An 18,071-nucleotide genomic window follows, 5' to 3' on the forward strand; every position below is an offset into this window, starting at 1 on the left:
AACAATATTTACAAGAAAATTAAAATTAAACAAAAACTAACTAAAAAAATAAAAATTTTCTAAACTTAAATAGCTTAAAAACTTAACAAACTTTAAATAAATTTAAATGAACTTGGGATGCCTCCCAATGGCGTTGTCGTTAACGTCATTTAGCCGGACGCTGAACTCTCTACACCTTCAACTTGGGTCAAGTCCACCCCTTGCATCCTTGAGAGCCATCGTGTCATACGAGGAGAATTCCCTTCTATTGTTGAGAATATTGAAATTATCTCTAATGTCATCGAAACATTCAAACTTGCCACACAATAATCTTTTCATACGACGTCTAACTGTTCGAAATCGTTCTTTGGTCTTCTTCTTCTTTTTACCAATTGATTCTTGAAAATCATTCACCACATCAACTCGACAACATGTAGGAATTTCAGTTGCTGCAAAGACATTAAAACTTATTTCCTCATTTTGGACTCGCAACCTTAACTCCCCTTTTTGTACGTCGATTAAAGCTCGTCCTGTGGCTAAGAATGGCCTTCCAAGAATGATTGGGACGTTGGCATCCTCCTCCATATCAAGTACAATAAAGTATGTTGGGAAGATGAACTTGTCCACTTTTACCAAAACATCATCAATAATACCCCGAGGATGTGCTATTGATCTGTCTGCCAACTGAAGAGTCACTGTTGTAGGTCTTGCTTCCCCAAGCTTCAATCTTCTGAACACAGAAAGCGGCATTAGATTAATGCTCGCCCCCAAATCACATAGAGCATTCATGCTCTCAAAATTCCCAATAGTGCAGGGTATTGTGAAACTCCCAGGATCTCTCAGTTTCTGAGGAAGCTTCCTTTGTAGAATGGCGCTGCACTCTTCAGTGAGTGCCACCGTCTCATAATCCTCCATCTTCCTCTTCTTGGACAATATTTCCTTCATAAACTTCACATAACTTGGCATTTGTTCAAGTGCCTCGGCAAAAGGTATGTTAATGTGAAGTTTTCGAAAAATATCTAGAAACTTCGAAAATTGTTTGTCAAGTGTCTTCTTTTGAAGTCGCTGAGGATATGGAATCTTGATGTGGTGCTCATAACTCACTGGTGGCTGATTCTTCTCAAGGTCTTCAATAACCTCTTCTTCTACCTTACCCTCATTCTCAACTTCAACTTTTGGTGTAGGTATAGACTTCTTGACTGACTCTTCCAACTTCTTCCCACTCCTCAAAGAGATTGCATTGCACTGCTATTTAGGATTCACCTCTGTATTACTTGGAAAATTTCCTTGAGGCCTACTTTGTAACATATTTTCCAATTGACCAACTTGCATCTCAAGATTCCTGATGGATGAGCGAGTATCTGTCATAAACTGAGTTTGAGTGTTGGTGAGGATCAATAATGCAGCTTGCAATTCATTAGGCCGTGTGGCCCATTATCCCCCTTACCTATTGATTAGACCACACTTCATTTGTCAGGATTTAGGAATTAATCATGAATGTCACAGAAGTGACATGATGGGTCAGAAGGTCATGGGATGACCCCCCTTACCAACTCCTAGGTGCCCTCTCCTATAAATATGGAGATCCTGGGAGTTGCAAGGGGTTGGATTCTATTGTGTAACGAAATACCCTGTAAAGAATACCAGAAATATAGCAATAATATTGGCTGGTGGAGTAGAAGGATTTTAACCTTTGAACCACCTAAAAACGTATTTTTGTCATCAGTCCATTTTAAGATCATTCATCTGTTTCGGTTCATTATTCAGCATTAATCTCTTTCTCTTATTTTCTTAATTACCTGTTGGCGAAGAACCGCGTCAACAGGGAGTTATTTGGGTTTTTAGAATCGTTCAACACATTTGGAAAAAACTGAAAATTTGGCCTGAAATGCACCTGTGGCCGCGGCCACTGCTTTCTGTCCCTCAGGCCGCGGCCACCATCATTCAGTGGCCGCGGCCACAGCCCATTTTCAGAACTTGAAAATGTGCTGTTTTTCCAAATAGTTCCAAACCCTCCCAAATGACTTTGTAACTCCCAAAACACATTATTGGGGTTAAAATCATATCTCCAACAGCCATATTTTATAATGGCTTTATGAAATCCAATCTCAAATGTGTAACATATAATATACACATTATTGGGTAATATTTGGGAGTTACAAATTTGTAACTGATTTTGTAACTCCAAAATATGTCACATTTAGGCACACACATGTGTCCAATTTTGTGACTCTCAATAATATGTTACAAGGTGTGACAAATCACATTTGTGTGAAAAATAACTTTTTGTCACATTATTTAATCTAATATTATATTATATGAAATAATATAACATACAAAATGTTAGTTTCCTAAGTTTACTTATTGCTGGTCGCAATAAATAAACTTGGGGGTCAAATGTTTACCCAAAAAAGGTCATTGATGACGTGGAAAAGATTACTTACACATGGATTGACACGTGGCAAAATTAAAAGGCAGAGGTGCTGTTCGGTTATTGACCAGAGGCGCGCCTCCTTGTCGATGTTAATTTTTGTCACGACCAGGCTGGTCGTGAAGCCTGATTTATTTCCTTCTTAGGTTGTAATCTAATATTAACTGCATTTGAATATTTCTTCATAATTATCCTTGATACACGGTTATTAAGGAGAAGATATGACACATTATCATATGTAACCCTCCTTGAGCCTATAAATATGCAGGAAATAACTCAAGGAAGGGACTTTTGGATTCATTTAGCTTTTTTGCTTAAGATTGAGAGAAAAAGAGCTAAGGTGAGTTGTCACCATATGATTGTATTATGCATAAGGTTTGTGAAACTCAAGAACCCTAGTTCTTTGATCACGACTTTAGGATTCTATAATAACAATATCACAAAGTGGACATAGGTCATTACCAATTACTGGGGCCGAACCACTATAATTCTTGGTGTTTTTCCTTTCCATTAGATCATCTTTTCAAGTGTCTTTTATATATCCTATCATATACTTGACTCCGTGTCGTTGGCTAATTTGAGGGTCAACACCATGTTAGTGACTTATACATCTGTCACTCATCATTTTAGGACTATAAGTCCTGGATGATTATCACGATCATCGTTTGATATTATATATGTGAAGAATTGAGTTTTCTTGCTGGACTTTGGCTCATGGGTGCTATGTGGTGCAGGTAAAGGGAAAGAAAAGCTCACCCAGCCTTGAGTGGAGAGCTTAGGTGGCGATGTGTACATATGCGGCCGCTTGACCACCGCGGCCAAGGAGTTTCTCAGAGGAACTAGGGGTTTTACCCTATTTTTGCCGCTTAGGTCGGCGGGTTGTAAATTTCAAACTGTAATGACCATTTTGGATTGTAAATAACTTGTAAACATTTTTATGGGCCCTTGAACAGTTTTATGTTTTAAATAAAATATATCCTTTCCTTTTGATTGGTTTTACACCTTAACCAATTAATGACACCTAGATGCACGTTTATAACCAAATAACGCGATTAGCGAGTTAAGCACGGTTCAAAGATCATAGTATTGGTCTTAGAGTAACCAGGGCGTTACAAGTGACATCTTGTAGCACTCGATGACCACTGTTGAGTGCTTCAAATGGTGTAATCAAAGATATCATACCCTTCCCAAAACATAATGTTTATTAGAAAGACTAGGCATCATACTTTCCCATAAAGATTTTTAGCATTTGATCATACAAAGATGAATGCTCAAATGACACCTAAGAGAGATATCTTCTCTGGTGCTTAGCACCTTACATCTTATAATCATATTTCTAGCCCTAGGGAATCAATCCTTGACACGTTACACTTCGACCATACTACTTTTTGTAACAACATAATGTCTTGATTCAAAGAGTAAAAGACAAATTGTAATGGCCAAAATTGGGTTTAGGCCCCAATACTCAAGCCCAACTACAAACTAGCCCAATATTAATCAGTCAAAATGAACTAAGTGTTAGGATTGGTTAAAATACAAACTCTAAGTGGTATTACACAAGCTAGGTGTAAAACCCTAATGGTTTCACATAATGTAGGTGTGAAATTTAACTTTTTGTTATAGGCATTAAAAAAATTGTAATTTTAAGTTCAAAGTGATACATTGAGGTATCTAAGGATGCTAAAAGAGTTTGAGGAACATTTAGAGGTGTTTAAGGTCACTTTTGGGAAGTGTAACCTACCTTTTTGGCATTGCGTTGCCTCCTTGAAGGCGACGCATCACCTAGAGCATGAAACCTAGGTGAAACACAATAGGCAGCGTGTCGCCTATAGATAGGCGACACGTCATCTATCTCGTCCATACATTGTCATTTTTTAAGCTATAAATGATGTGTTAAAAAGCTGTAATCCTATTGGTTAGACTCAATAATAGTGCCTACACTGTTAAAAAGGTATTTTAGAGTTTTGAAGCCTTGATCATATTTTTCAACCCTCTCTCTAACCAGAATCTCTCTCTCTTCCAAAGATCATAAGTTTTATTCAAGAAATTCATCAAGAAAGTACTTGTGTTGAAAATTTCAAAGGCTTGTTCAATCTCAATTATCTTTCCTCTTATAAAAAATCCTCAAGCATCAATGGTGGAGTAGGAAATAAAGAATTTGGATAATGATACACTTCTTGTACATGCCTTATGGTGTTTCTTCTCCAACGTTGAAGTTTCAAAATGATGTTCTTATTCTCATCATATTTTGGATTTCGTTTTGCGATTTGCACTTGTTTTCTCCTTAGAATATTTTGCTCTCTATATTGTATGTTTCATTTAGAATCTATCTAGATAGGCGGTGTAAATTCATTCCCACCCAAAACTCATAACAACACAAGTACGAAAGTCAATGGTCAATTAGTCTCAAATTATACCAAGCATGGATGCAAACCTTGGGCCACAATCCAATGTCATCAACTAACCTAAAATTGGGCTTGATCTAGTCTAGATCTTGTCCTAAAGCTTCAGGCCTGCGTTGCATCACAGTTAAATAACCTAGATCATACATGGACCAATTACCAAAACATACTTGGATCAAGTCTAAGTAGTTGAATATTATAACAACCTTCAACTAACACCTAAAGAGGCAATCTTCCTCCAAAATAAAAGTAAAAACCATTTCCCCACTCACCATGATGGTAGCTGGATAACATAATCATCAATGAGGTTAAAATTAGTTGTGTTTTTTTTAATGAAATAAATTTCATAAAAAAAACATATCCAAATTTGAGAATTTGGTTAATCTCTAGATCAAGAAAATTGTAGGCTTTTATCCCATTTGGATAGCTTACGAAAAAACCAACCTCTTTATCTTAGGGAGTACTTGTGGTACTTGTTGTCATGTGTACATACATAAGCTAAACATCCAAAAAATTGGAGATGATCATAAGATGGGGGTTTGCTGAAAAGTAGCTCGAATGAAGTTTTGTGCTTGACTAGAGCACAAAACAAATTATGTTTGTAAGATGAATAGAAGTTTGTACGACAGCTCCAATATTGAAGGTGGATGTTGGATTAAAAAGTTATTGTTGTAGCAATGTTAAGTATATGTTGATGCTTCCATTCAACTACTGAGTTTTGTTGAGGATCTTTGACATGTGAATGGAAATGCACAATGCTTTTAGTGACAAAAAAAGAGGACAAGTTTTGTTCATTTGTGTTATCAGTTCAGATAGATTTAATATTGATAAAAAATTTAGTGTTGATGAAAGAATTTTTTTTTGGTGTGATTGTTTGAGCATCAACCTTGGATTTGAGCATATATACCCAAATACAATTATTATGAGAAACAAAGGGAAGTTTTTTTTTGTTTGGCTAGGTGACATATTGAACATTGTTTATCATAGGATTGTTGAATGATGTTTTATTGAAATTATTAATAATCAACATGAAAAGATGACCAAGGTCAGAATACCATTGATGTCCAGTATTACATTTATTATGAGAAACAAAAAATGTAGAATAAATGAAATAAATGTCTCTTACGGGGAAATAAAGATTACCAATCCTTTTAGTTATCCTAATCTTGGAAATCTTAAAAGGCTCTTTAAAACAAAGTGCAAGATCCATAATGTAATGCTCTGGATAGCAAGACCGTCACACTATGTATTTTAAATAGTGCTAGACTTGCTGATAACTCTACAAAATAGAGTTATTTTACCACATTTTTATACTAATTGTTACTTAGTCTTTGAATTTTTAAATAATTTATTAAGTTTTAAGTAATTTTTGAATTTATTAGTCTGATTGTAATTTTTTAGATTTTTATATGTTTTTATAGATATTTTATTGTCATATTTTATAGTTTAATTATTTGAAACTAGTGTTGTTAAATTAAAAGTTAAAAAATGTGATTTTATTGAGGTTAAATATCAAAGTAAATTAAGTTTTAATTAGTATTTTCATGGAACTTATGTTGTATATTTTATTGTTGAAAATGTTTAGTTTTAATTTAATTTAAGTTTATTTTATAGGGAATATGTTGTATTTTTGAGCTCTTGAAAAACAAGAAAAATGAAGAAAATAAAGTCACATTTTCAAGGAAAAGAAAGAAAAAAAATTGACATTTCTGAAAAGCCTATGCTCAAGGAACTGAAGCCCATGAGCCCAGGCCCATGCCCCAACTGCCCAGCGGGCCCAGCTCGACGCCTCCAGCTGCCCCAGGCGCCTGACCCGCACCCGCCTAGACCTGCACCCGCCCAAGGCCGCCCCCTAGCAGGCCTGCCTGCCCAGCCTCCCTTTAGCCCATCCCCCATGGCCCAGCCGCCTGCCACAACCCAGCCACCCAGCTGCCTCCTTTTTTCTTGAGCCCACAATTGTCCCCTTATCCCAATGTTCAAAAATGTCACATTGTTTACCCAACTTTCCTACATATTTCACTACAAAATCATCATTACACCCTAGAATTTATCTCTACATGCCATATTTACTTCATTTAATTAATTTAATTTGATTATTTTAATACCCTCAATTTGGCTATAAATATGTAATTTCAAGACCATTTTTTGGGTGCTTAATTTTTTGTTACTAAAATCTTTTCTACACTTTCTCTCTACATTTTCTCTCTTCCTTTTGGAAGACCATTTTGTGTCAAGTATGTATTTCTTTTGTAATATATTTTGGATTCTAGTTATGTGATTCTAATCTTTTTCATAAGATTATTAAGATCATGATGAAGCAACTTGTAACTAGATAATATTTATGTTGTATGTTGATTTCCCTTGTAATGCAACAAAGTTTATGGGTTTTTATTTTTCATATATGTCTTTCATCTTTAATATCTTGTATTTTATATTGTTAGATAATATTACACTTTGTTCTTCATTTTGCAAAACATAATATTCTTTATGTAAGATGTGTCATTAAATTGAACACATCCAATGCTTAGAGCAAAAATATTATGTTTTGCCTTATAAATAATGTTATTTGATTTTTTATTGTTTCATTAGGTTGATTCACATTAAATACTTTGAAATTATATTTTTTGAAAAGAAAAGAAAAATCTTATCTTTTTAGAAGTAATTTGTGCTTATGAAAATTATAAATCTATTTGGAAAATGATAGTTTGAATTATTTTAGCTATCACTAAAACATGGGAATCAATATACTAATAAATATTATTAAACTTACATTTTGTGGATTCTAGTATCTTAATAATCTTTCTTTTACAACTTATTTACAAATCATAATTGGTTTATTTTTCTTCTCTTAAATAACTTTATTTTCAATCTCTTATTTTAATTTCTTGACATTAAATCTTATCAATCTTTGGAGCTAGGTTATAATTTATTTAATTTTGGTTTAAAATAGTTTCTTTTTTATTTTAGACAACTCCTTTAGGCTCGACATCCTTGCTTACACGAACTCTATACTATATATACGATTCATGTGCTTGCAATTTACATATTTAAAACATACTCATTTTGGGTCCATCAAGTTTTTAGCGCCGTTGTTGGGGCGTTGCAAGAAAAAAAATTCTCTTTTTTTCAAGGTTAGTGAATTCTTCTACTAGTTATTTTAATTTTTGCGCTATATAAAAAAAAAATAAAATTATAAAACTAAAAACCTAAAAAAATATAAAAAAAATAAGAAGAAAATTTGGGACGGTTCCACCACCCATATTTTTTTTTTACTTATATATATATATCTATTTATACTTATGCTTTCTATTATTTTTTTTAGTTGACAACACTTGTGCCTCCAGTTTTTTAATTTACTTTTGTTGTAATATTTTTATTTTTGCTACATTTTTGTTAGTTGACGACACTTGTGCCTCCTAACCTTTGTTGTAATTTACTTTATTTATTTTTGTTGTAATATTTTTGTGCAAATTTTGATGATAATTTTTGCCTCCTAGTTTTTGCTTTATTTTTGTTATGGTTGATGAAATTTTTGCCTCCCAACTCTTTTATTTAGTTGATAGCACTTGTGTCTCCTAGTTTTTTTTTACCTTATTTACTAGTTGATGACAATTTTGCCTCCTAGATTTTACTTTATTTTTGTTATGATTGATGGCATGCAATGCCTCCCAACTCTTGTTCAATTTTAGTTAACATTATTTATTTTGTCCTATTTTATTTCACTTATCATATTATTGTGTAATTGTGAGAAAATACTTGAAAAAAAAAACCTAAATCTTGTCCTTTCACCATAAGCAATCTTTGCTTAAAGTAAATGTTGACTGGCTTTTTGATCAACTAACGCGGAGTTAAATTAATTAATTAGAAAGCTTTCAATTAGACAATCAATGAACCATAAATGAGCCAAAAACCTAATAACTATGAGCAATAAATGACAAACAACGCCAGAATTATAGAGGTTCGGCCCCAAGAAATGGTAATGACCTAGTTCCTCTTAGATTTGTATTGATCTTAAGGGTTTACACAAGATAACTAATGAATACAGTTAGATTTCTGGGTGTAAAAGACAATACAGAATGGCAGAATCACTGCTAAGTACCAAGCCAGGCTGCACGGTATGTTTCTGGTGGAGAGTTTATATTTATATTGTCCCTCTCGCCCAAGGGTTGTGCTTGGGCATAACTGATGGGGAAATATCCCTACATTCCCACAAGTGGTTGCTGTCCTATTCTTCAGGAGCCTTGACTGAGTTTTTAGGGCTGTTAGGCGCTCTTTGCAAATGGTTGGGCGATTCCTGTGGACTATCAATGATGAGTGTAACTACTTTCAGCTGACTAGGTATATATGTTTATCATACTGAACAGCAGGCTTTCTGGCAGTCCTGCCGAGCAGTGTTAGAAAGACTTCCCCTCAAACCTGGGATATGTGTAAATATTTATTGTCTGTAAACTGCTTACCCCACCAAGCAATAACTTGTCATATAACCCGCACCTATACATCGACCAACATGTCAGGGGGTTTACCTTGCCTACTCCATGTGTCCAAATTTGGTGCCATGTCAGATATGTAAATTTTCGGGACAACATTTACCCCCAAGTTTGCAATGGTGTAAAAGAAGCATGGAAACTTTCTTTTGGGGACCATACCATCCACCCTGGTCAGAGGTATATACTCCTTGCTACGTGGCATAACATCTGGTGTAGTTAATAGCCTTAGTATTTCCAAGAAATGACTTTTCACTTTTTCCCCTATTTTTGGAACCATAAAGCATCATAATGGTCGTCCATTAATTGTAGTGTGCAGTTACAGAAGAGTGGCTGACATATTCGGCGGTTGACACAAGATGATTTGAAAGAAGTGTTGACGTGTCTGGGGAGGCATGCCTGCAGCAGTTGAAGAGACGACTCATCAATGCTGTGTGAGGAGAGAAGGCGTTGCGCCTGGCTTATAAATAGCCTCCTCCTTCCCTATTACCACTTTACACTATCCCTTTTTCAGACATTACCACTTTACCAATGTCAGATCCTCCATCTGTCTCTGTAGAGTCCAAGAACTTTACTTAACTAATTGTTTAGTAGTGTTATAGTATGTTTAGTGTTATCTTTGTTACTATGGATTTTTGGTTCAGACCAGGAACTATTTGGACACTCATAGTAGTACTTATAGATTTTCTAAGTTTAACCTATAGTTTAAGAATATTAAGTATAACCTAAGGTTTGATTATATGACTGATATTAAGGATAGTATTTGTTATATTATAAGGTTTAGATATCAACCAATAGGATTTTAAGCACATGTTATGAATGGTAATTAAGGATTAAGTATTTTTGAGGATTAAATTAAATAAGGGTAAAGTTTGAATGTTATAGGGTCAGTCAGCAGCTTTGAGTACGTTAAAGGCTTAGTCAAGACTGTTTACTCCATTCAAACTTAGCTAAAAATGTGTAAATTCGTGTTTAAATATTCAGCGTGTGCCGATATATCGCAGCTATAGGGGGCGATATATCACAGCACGTAGATACGGAAAACACGAATCGATGCACGGTCGCCTCGGGAACAATGGTCCAGGCGATATATCGCCTATAGGGGGCGATATATCGCCTCCTCCAACATGTTTTCAAATACTTTTGAATTCTTTTCCTTTCAGCCATTCAAACTCCTCCATAAGTCCAGCATCTTCTGAACGAGTCTTCAGCCTCTGCTGAACGATTATTCAAATGATTTTCACCTAAAAAGCCATTATTTTTATTCAAGTAAAATCAAGATACTTTCATTCCCAAACTCTATAAATAGGACCTAGTACCCAGCCATTATTCACCATTTGCTCTAAGTTCAGAAGCTGCTAGTGTTAAGTGAGTGTGAGGGTGTAAACACTTGGTTTGGGGAAAAACTATAAGCTTAAACATCATAAGCTTATCAAACACTTTGGGAAGTGAGTTCTATAGTATTTCGGTGGAGGTTAGATTGATCTAGCAAATCTTTGAGGTAAACCCGAAACTCTATTTCATTTATTTCATGTTATTTCCTTTCTCAAAACCTTCTACTCAGTCCCCTAACCTCATTCTTATTTTGGTTAGGGAATCCAAGTTCTTAAGCATATAAGTCGGTAAGTATGTTTTTATGGTTTAGTCTTCCATCTCTTTCATTTCATCTCCTTTCTTTAGACTCACTCTTTCTTATGGTTTTAGGAGTGTTCCAAAAAATCCCAACTCAGTCCATTATATCCCGGTAACTTTGGTAAGGAAAATAGGCTAGAATCAATATGTTATGTGCTTATGTTATCTATATGTTTTATGTTATTAATGTGTTATGATATGTATATGTTTGTAGGCTTGGGCATATGACCCATATGACTAACAAGACCCCAAAAGGGTTATGGGCATATGACCTACTTAGCTAGTAGGACCCCACTAATCCCATGGGCATATGCTTGTTTAGTCTATGGGACCCCAAGTAATAATGGCCATTATAATAAGTGTATGTTATATGTATTATGTTAAGTCTTTATGTTTTTATGAAATTATGTATATGACTTTGTGTTAGATTTTCCTTGCTGGGCATTAGGCTCACTCATTTCTGTTTATGTGCAGGAAAATAAGCTTAGAGGCGGTAAGATTCGTGATGCTTGGAGGATGTGTATCGATGATGAATGGAGTCAAGGGTCCGAGCGTTATTCGATTCGAGGATGTAGTCTCATTTTATGATTTTATGGTTTTTATGTGTATTTTCCGCACCAATTATGTAATGTCTTTTATTTTAAATCATCTTTTGTTTTTAAAGACAATGGGATCCCATAATCCTTCTTAGTATTCTGTTTATTTGTAAATAACTCTTATTTTGCAAGTTATTCAATAAATTATGGTATTTTCATAAAAATGTAAGTTTTATGTATAGTTTTGTTAATGGTCCAAATAGTCTAGATTAGTGGGTCATTACAGTCTCTCCTGCGGCCGAGGGCTCTCCGTTCTTGCCTCCGACGGTGGCTTTGACCCCTGTTCTTGAAGTCGTTGTCGCCTCTGGCTCTGTTGAGCCATTTGCTACCATCTTCCCTCTGTTTGGAGATGAGGTTTTAGGAAGCCCTTCGTCTCCTTTTGTTCCAAATGTTGTTGAGTCTAAGGTTTCCCCTGTTTTGTCTACCATTCCTTCTCCTTCTATGGTTCGAAAAAATATCAAAGTTGTTTCTCACAAGACCAAATCTAAACCCTTATTCCAAAGCATACAACCCATTATGTATCTAAAGTTTCCCAATCCTCTTCTGCTTCTCCTTCCCAGGCTCCTCTTTCTTCAACTCAACCTATTTCTGGTTCTAAAAGACGTCATGTCGTATCTGAGTCTTTTGAGTCATCAAAAGGTCCAAAGTCCACATCCTAAAAGTCTTCCAAAACGATGCAAAATCGATGGTGTTTTGATGCTCTTGCGGTGCAATCATGAAAACTTATTTTTTGGCCAAAATGATGCTTTTTCAATGCAAAATCGATGGTGTTTTGATGCAAAATCAATGGTGTTTTGATGGTCTTGTGATGCAATCATGAAAACTTAATTTTTGGCCAAAACAATGCTTTTTCGATGCAATTTCGATGCTCTGCACTGAAATTTGACAAAAACTTTGGAGGTTCATATTTTTTCACACAAATGTCTGTTTTAGATGATTTTTTTTTTTTTTTTAAATTTTAGTATTTTTTTCGAGATCTACAAGATTAGAATGAGAGAGAGAGAGAGAGAGAGAGAGAGAGAGAGAGAGAGAGAGAGAGAGAGAGAGGGAGAGTGAGAGAATGAGAAACGTTAGAGAGCATAAAAGAGTTCGGACTAAGAGAGAAAAATGGTGTTTGAATGTTAGGGGTATTTTTATCTAAAAAATTGAAATTGTCATATATTTGGAATAATAACTTATGTTGGCATATCAAAAAATTTCACTAAGTTATCGTGCATATAACATGAAATTTCCCTTTTACTATTCTCTCATCACTATAAAATTCCAGCCCTTTGTTTAGTTATATCCACGAATATGAAGGTTTATTTCCATCGTATTCGAATCCTAAACATCATATTTTTGTAAATAAAATTATATATAATTTTATTCTTGAACTAATTACATATATTAATGTCAGGAAATATTAGTAATTAACGATAATCATTTCTATTTCTTGATAAAAAATAATGATAATTGATTCATTAAAAAAAGCACTAATAATGATGATCATGATTAAATATTCTGCATCAATTATTAAGAAAGAAATATCATGCAATTTAAATCTTAGGTTAATGTACAATGTCACTGAAATAGTACACTCATTAAACCAATTGGTATATATATATTATTTTTAAATGTATTATGTGAATAAAAGTTATTATGCATGATACCATGAAAGATTAAAAAATACAGTAGTGAAAAAGCACAACATACTTTTGTTGGAAATAATTGCTGCAGAAATTAAAACAGGAACGAAATTATCGAATTAATAATTTGGGTTGAGACACGGGCTAGGTCGCTTTTTTTAAAACGTTTGCAGAACTACCCAGAATTGTGCAAGCAGACTATCAACCTCGTTTTCCCCACGATAAAACAACCCAGTCAAATACTGTATCGGACCCCCACTGCACTGTAGAGAACCATCGAATACAGCACCCTAAAACTACTGCTCATAATCCATAATTAAGAAACTAGTGTTTTTTAGTGATGAAACAATGAGATGTTTTTTACCCCCATGAAATATATCGCACTATATAGAAGAAGTGGACAGAAAGATAAAGTGAATAAAAATGTTAATTGAGATCGTGGGAGAGGAAGTTGGAGCCCTAGAAAAACTGAAGAGAAAAAGTCTTATGTTTACCAAAATTAATCATGTTTATAAAACATTTTTTTAGATAAAATAATAATTAAATAAATCAATTTTCTCCAAAAAATAAGGTGCACACCACACCAACCAACCAACCAGCTCAGCTCGCTCGGTCGGACAAACGGCAGTGGCGGCACGCGCGTGTGGTGTTCAAGTGAGCATTGTGAAACTCCTCCATCTTCCACAAAAGTGGGTATCCCTTGGGGCACAAACCCAAGGCTCAAGTCCACAATATATATACACTTACAAATAAGTGTTCCAAAGCAATGTGGAACTCTTCCCCTAGGGAGTCAACAAAACACCCTATTTTTTAACAATTCATATTTATGAGTTCCAACAATCCCCTACTTGAATTTTTTAAAAATATTTTTCATCGAGCAGTAACCTAAATAATAAGATTGAGCATAAACAAATGTATCTTCCGACTTGAACCTTTGCGTAGTGAATACAATTTAGAATATACTAGAATGACACGTAGTCTTGAACTCTATTTCTAACATTGCACCACACACAATCTTTCTAGGGTGTAGTCCAAAAGCCCCTGCTTTAATGGCCATGCAGGTCTATCCCAGTATAGTGAACGCTCTAGAAATTTGCCCATAATTTCATAGGAAGCGGCCTCACTTCCACATTCATGTAGGTGAGTCTATCAAGAGTACTCCTGTAGCTCGGTACTCCACTCCACAGAGTATAGTTCTCATTAAGAGTTTCTATTAACTCAACCTTATATCACTTCAGAAATTCATGCTTCAAGTTATCTTTAAGTAATAGCATGATCTAACACATATCACATCATAACTTGTTATTACCCATTGAACCTATTTCGTGGGATCTCCAATCTATAGGCCGGGTTACCATCACGTGTGACTCATCATTCTAAGGGCAACAGTCTCATTCCTTATGATGTTTTAAGGACTTTCTCTCTAGCCAACCTTTCGTCAAAGGATCAGCTACATTTTCATCAGTGCGCATGATCTACTCTTACAGCTCTTGTAGAGATGAACTCTCTAACAATATTGTGCTTACGTCGTATCCGACATCTTTTGCCATTGTAATAACGGTTATGAATTTTTGCAATAGCTACAGTACTATCACAATGGATCAACACAGTTGGTATCGGTTTTTCCCATAAAGGGATCTCAGCTAGCAGGCCTCTCAACAATCATGTTTCTTCACCAGCAATAGCTAGTGCTATCATTTCTGACTCCATTGTAGATTGAGCCAAAATAGTCTGTTTCTTAGACTTCCATTATACAGCTCCACCAGCTATGCTAAAAATATAGTTGTTGGTTGCCTTGGAGTCATCTGACAAGGTGTTCCAGTCATCATTGTTGTATCCTTCAAGGACAGCGGGAAACTTATGATAATGCAATCCAAGGTTCATTGTTCTCTTAAGGTACCTCATGACCCTTTCTATAGCATGCCAAAGCTCAACACTAGGTCTACTAGTAAACCTGCACAGTAATCCCACAACATAGGCAATGTCGGGTCTAGTACAATCAGTGGCATACATGAGGCTGTCAATGATGCTTGCATAATCAGTTTGTCTTACACCATCACCAGCGTTCTTAAAAAGTTTTACACTGCGGTCATTAGGTGCACACGTAGGTTTACAGTTAAAGTAATTGTATTTTTTTTTAAGAACTTCTCAATGTAATGAGATTGATCCAAATAAATTCCCTTTTCAGACCTATTAATTTTTATACCAAGGATCACATTAGCTTCTCCTAGATATTTCGTATCAAAGTTTTCACATAGCACATATTTCACATCATTCACGACATGCAAGTTTGAACAAAAAATAGTCAAGTCATCCACATATAAACATATGATAGTGCAAATTCCATTATCAGATTTATAACAAATGCATTTGTCACTTTCATTCACTTTAAAACCATGTGAGATAACTAGATTGCCAAACCTTTCATGACATTGCTTAGATGCCTGTTTCAAACCATACAGAGATTTATCTAAGTTGCACACTTTATGTTCTTGACCAGGGATCACAAATCCCTCAGGTTGGTCCATGTAATCTCTTCTTCTAATTCACCATTTAAAAAAGCAGTTTTAACATCCATTTGGTGCACACCAAGATCATGTAATGAAGCTAAAGCAATAAGCACACAAATAGATGTTATTATGGTGATAGGTGAATATGTGTCAAAGAAATCTACTTTTTCTCTCTATCTAAAACCTTTGGCAACAAGACATGCCTTGTACTTATCAACAGTACCATCAGGTTTCAATTTCTTTTTTAAAATCCTTTTACATCCTATTGTCTTACAACCCGGTGGAAAATCAACTAAATGCCAGGTTTTGTTAGACTCAAGTGGGTCGATTTCATCATTAATGGCTTCTTGCCACAGGTCAACATCTAATGAGGTCAAAGCTTCCTGGAGGTTCGAAGAATCCTCCTCTAATATATATACACAGAAATCAGAACCAAAGTCTTTAGAGACTCTAGCTCTTTTACTTCTTCTAGGTTCAGTTTCATTACCCTCATGATGCTCAATGTCCCCAATCACAGGCATGTTACTTGATGATGCACCCCCGCTATTTCTCAATTTAAATGGAAATATATGTTCATAAAAATCAACATCATTTGATTCCAAAATAATATGGTCTTTCAAATCAAAAAATCGATATGCTTTATTGTTATCAGCATAGCCAATAAACACACATTCATATGCTCTACTAGCCAATTTTATCCTTTTAGGATCAAGAATTCTAACATATGCCAAACAACCCCAAGTTTTAAAATAAAGAGATATTAGGTTGTTTATTTTGCAAGATTTCATAAGGAGAAATTTTTCTTTTAGATTTTGGAACTCTATTAAGCACATAGAAAACAATCAATAATATTTCTCCCCACCAATAAGAGGGAGCACCATAATTAAGTAAAATAACAACAACAGATTCAGTAAATGTTCTATTTTTCCTTTCAGCTTTGCCATTCATTTCAGGTGAGTATGGTGCAATTTTTTCATGTATAATTCCGTGAGAGTTATAAAAATCAATAAACATGTTGGAGTCATATTCAGTGCCTCTATCACTACGAAATCTCTTTATCTTTCTATTAAATTAATTTTCAATTTCAGTCACAAAAGATTTAAATATATCAATAGCATCACTTTTATTTTTCAGTAAGTACACATATGTAAAATCAGAACAGTCATCAATAAAAGTGATAAAATAACGTTTTCCATTTCCGGTCAATGTTCCATCAAGTTCACAAATATCAGAATAAATTAAATCTAGAAGCTCGGTTTTTCTAATCATAGATTTATGCGGTGTTTTTGTGATCTTAGCTTGGCTACAATAGTTACATTTTTCAAAGTCATTTAAAGATAATTTAGGAATTAAGCCTAAACTACTCATATTCTTAATTATGCTCTTGTTTACGTGACATAGTCTAGCATGCCAAGTATTAAAAGTACACAACATATAAGCAGAATCATCCACTTTATTAACATCAACATTCAATTTAAACATTCCCTCAGTTTCATACTCTTTCCCTACAAATATCCCATTCTTATTTAAAGTAAACAAATCAACCCCTATAGTCTGTGTAAGCAAATCAGCTCGAGACCATATTCTTTCTCACCTCTGGAGTGTGCATGACTTCCTTAAGAGTCACGGTTCTTCCAGAGGTAAACTTTAGTTCCACATCTCCAATACCAGCAACAATCGTAGTGTGTGAATCTCCCAACAACATTTTCTTATCCTCAGTAGCAGTAGTATATGTCTTAAACATAATCCGATCATAGCAAACATGGAGAGAAGCGCCAGTGTCTACCCACCACCCTTCTGATCCATCAACAAGGTTGATCTCAGATATCATAGCCATGAAAGACTCTTCAGTTGTCAGGTTAGCCTGCGGTGCAGAGCTTGGCCTGTTCCTACACTTGTGTGCCATATGACCTGGTCTGTTGCAAACAAAGCACAAAAATGGTGCAGGTTCATTCTTATTTTATTAGGGGGTTGCTGCTGCTATCTATTTTGGTTCCTTTGATGGTTCCAAGTCTGATTATTGTTCCAAGGTTGATTGTTGCGGTTTTGTTCTGCTTTCGATTCCGAGTCTTAATGTTTTTCCCAATAGGTTTTCAGAACAGGAGTGGACTTTTTGTTGGCGTTGTTGTTACTGGACACAACAAGCACTTCCCCTTTCTGCTCTTGTTTACTAGCTTCCTCCTCAATGCAAAGGCGAGTGATCAGACTTTCCATTGAAAATTTCTTTTGTTTTGTGCCTATGAAATATTTTAAAATCTTTCCACGCAGAGGGTAGTTTGTCAATAATCACAACAACTTGAAATTGTTAATCTAAAGACATACCTTCAAAAATGATTTCATGAGCGATTTTATAAAGTTCATGAGATTAGACTTCCACTGACTTGTTCACAATATATGTGAATAAAAGTTATT

The sequence above is a fragment of the Humulus lupulus genome, chromosome 2 (assembly GCF_963169125.1).
Source record: "Humulus lupulus chromosome 2, drHumLupu1.1, whole genome shotgun sequence".
Taxonomy (NCBI): domain Eukaryota; kingdom Viridiplantae; phylum Streptophyta; class Magnoliopsida; order Rosales; family Cannabaceae; genus Humulus; species Humulus lupulus.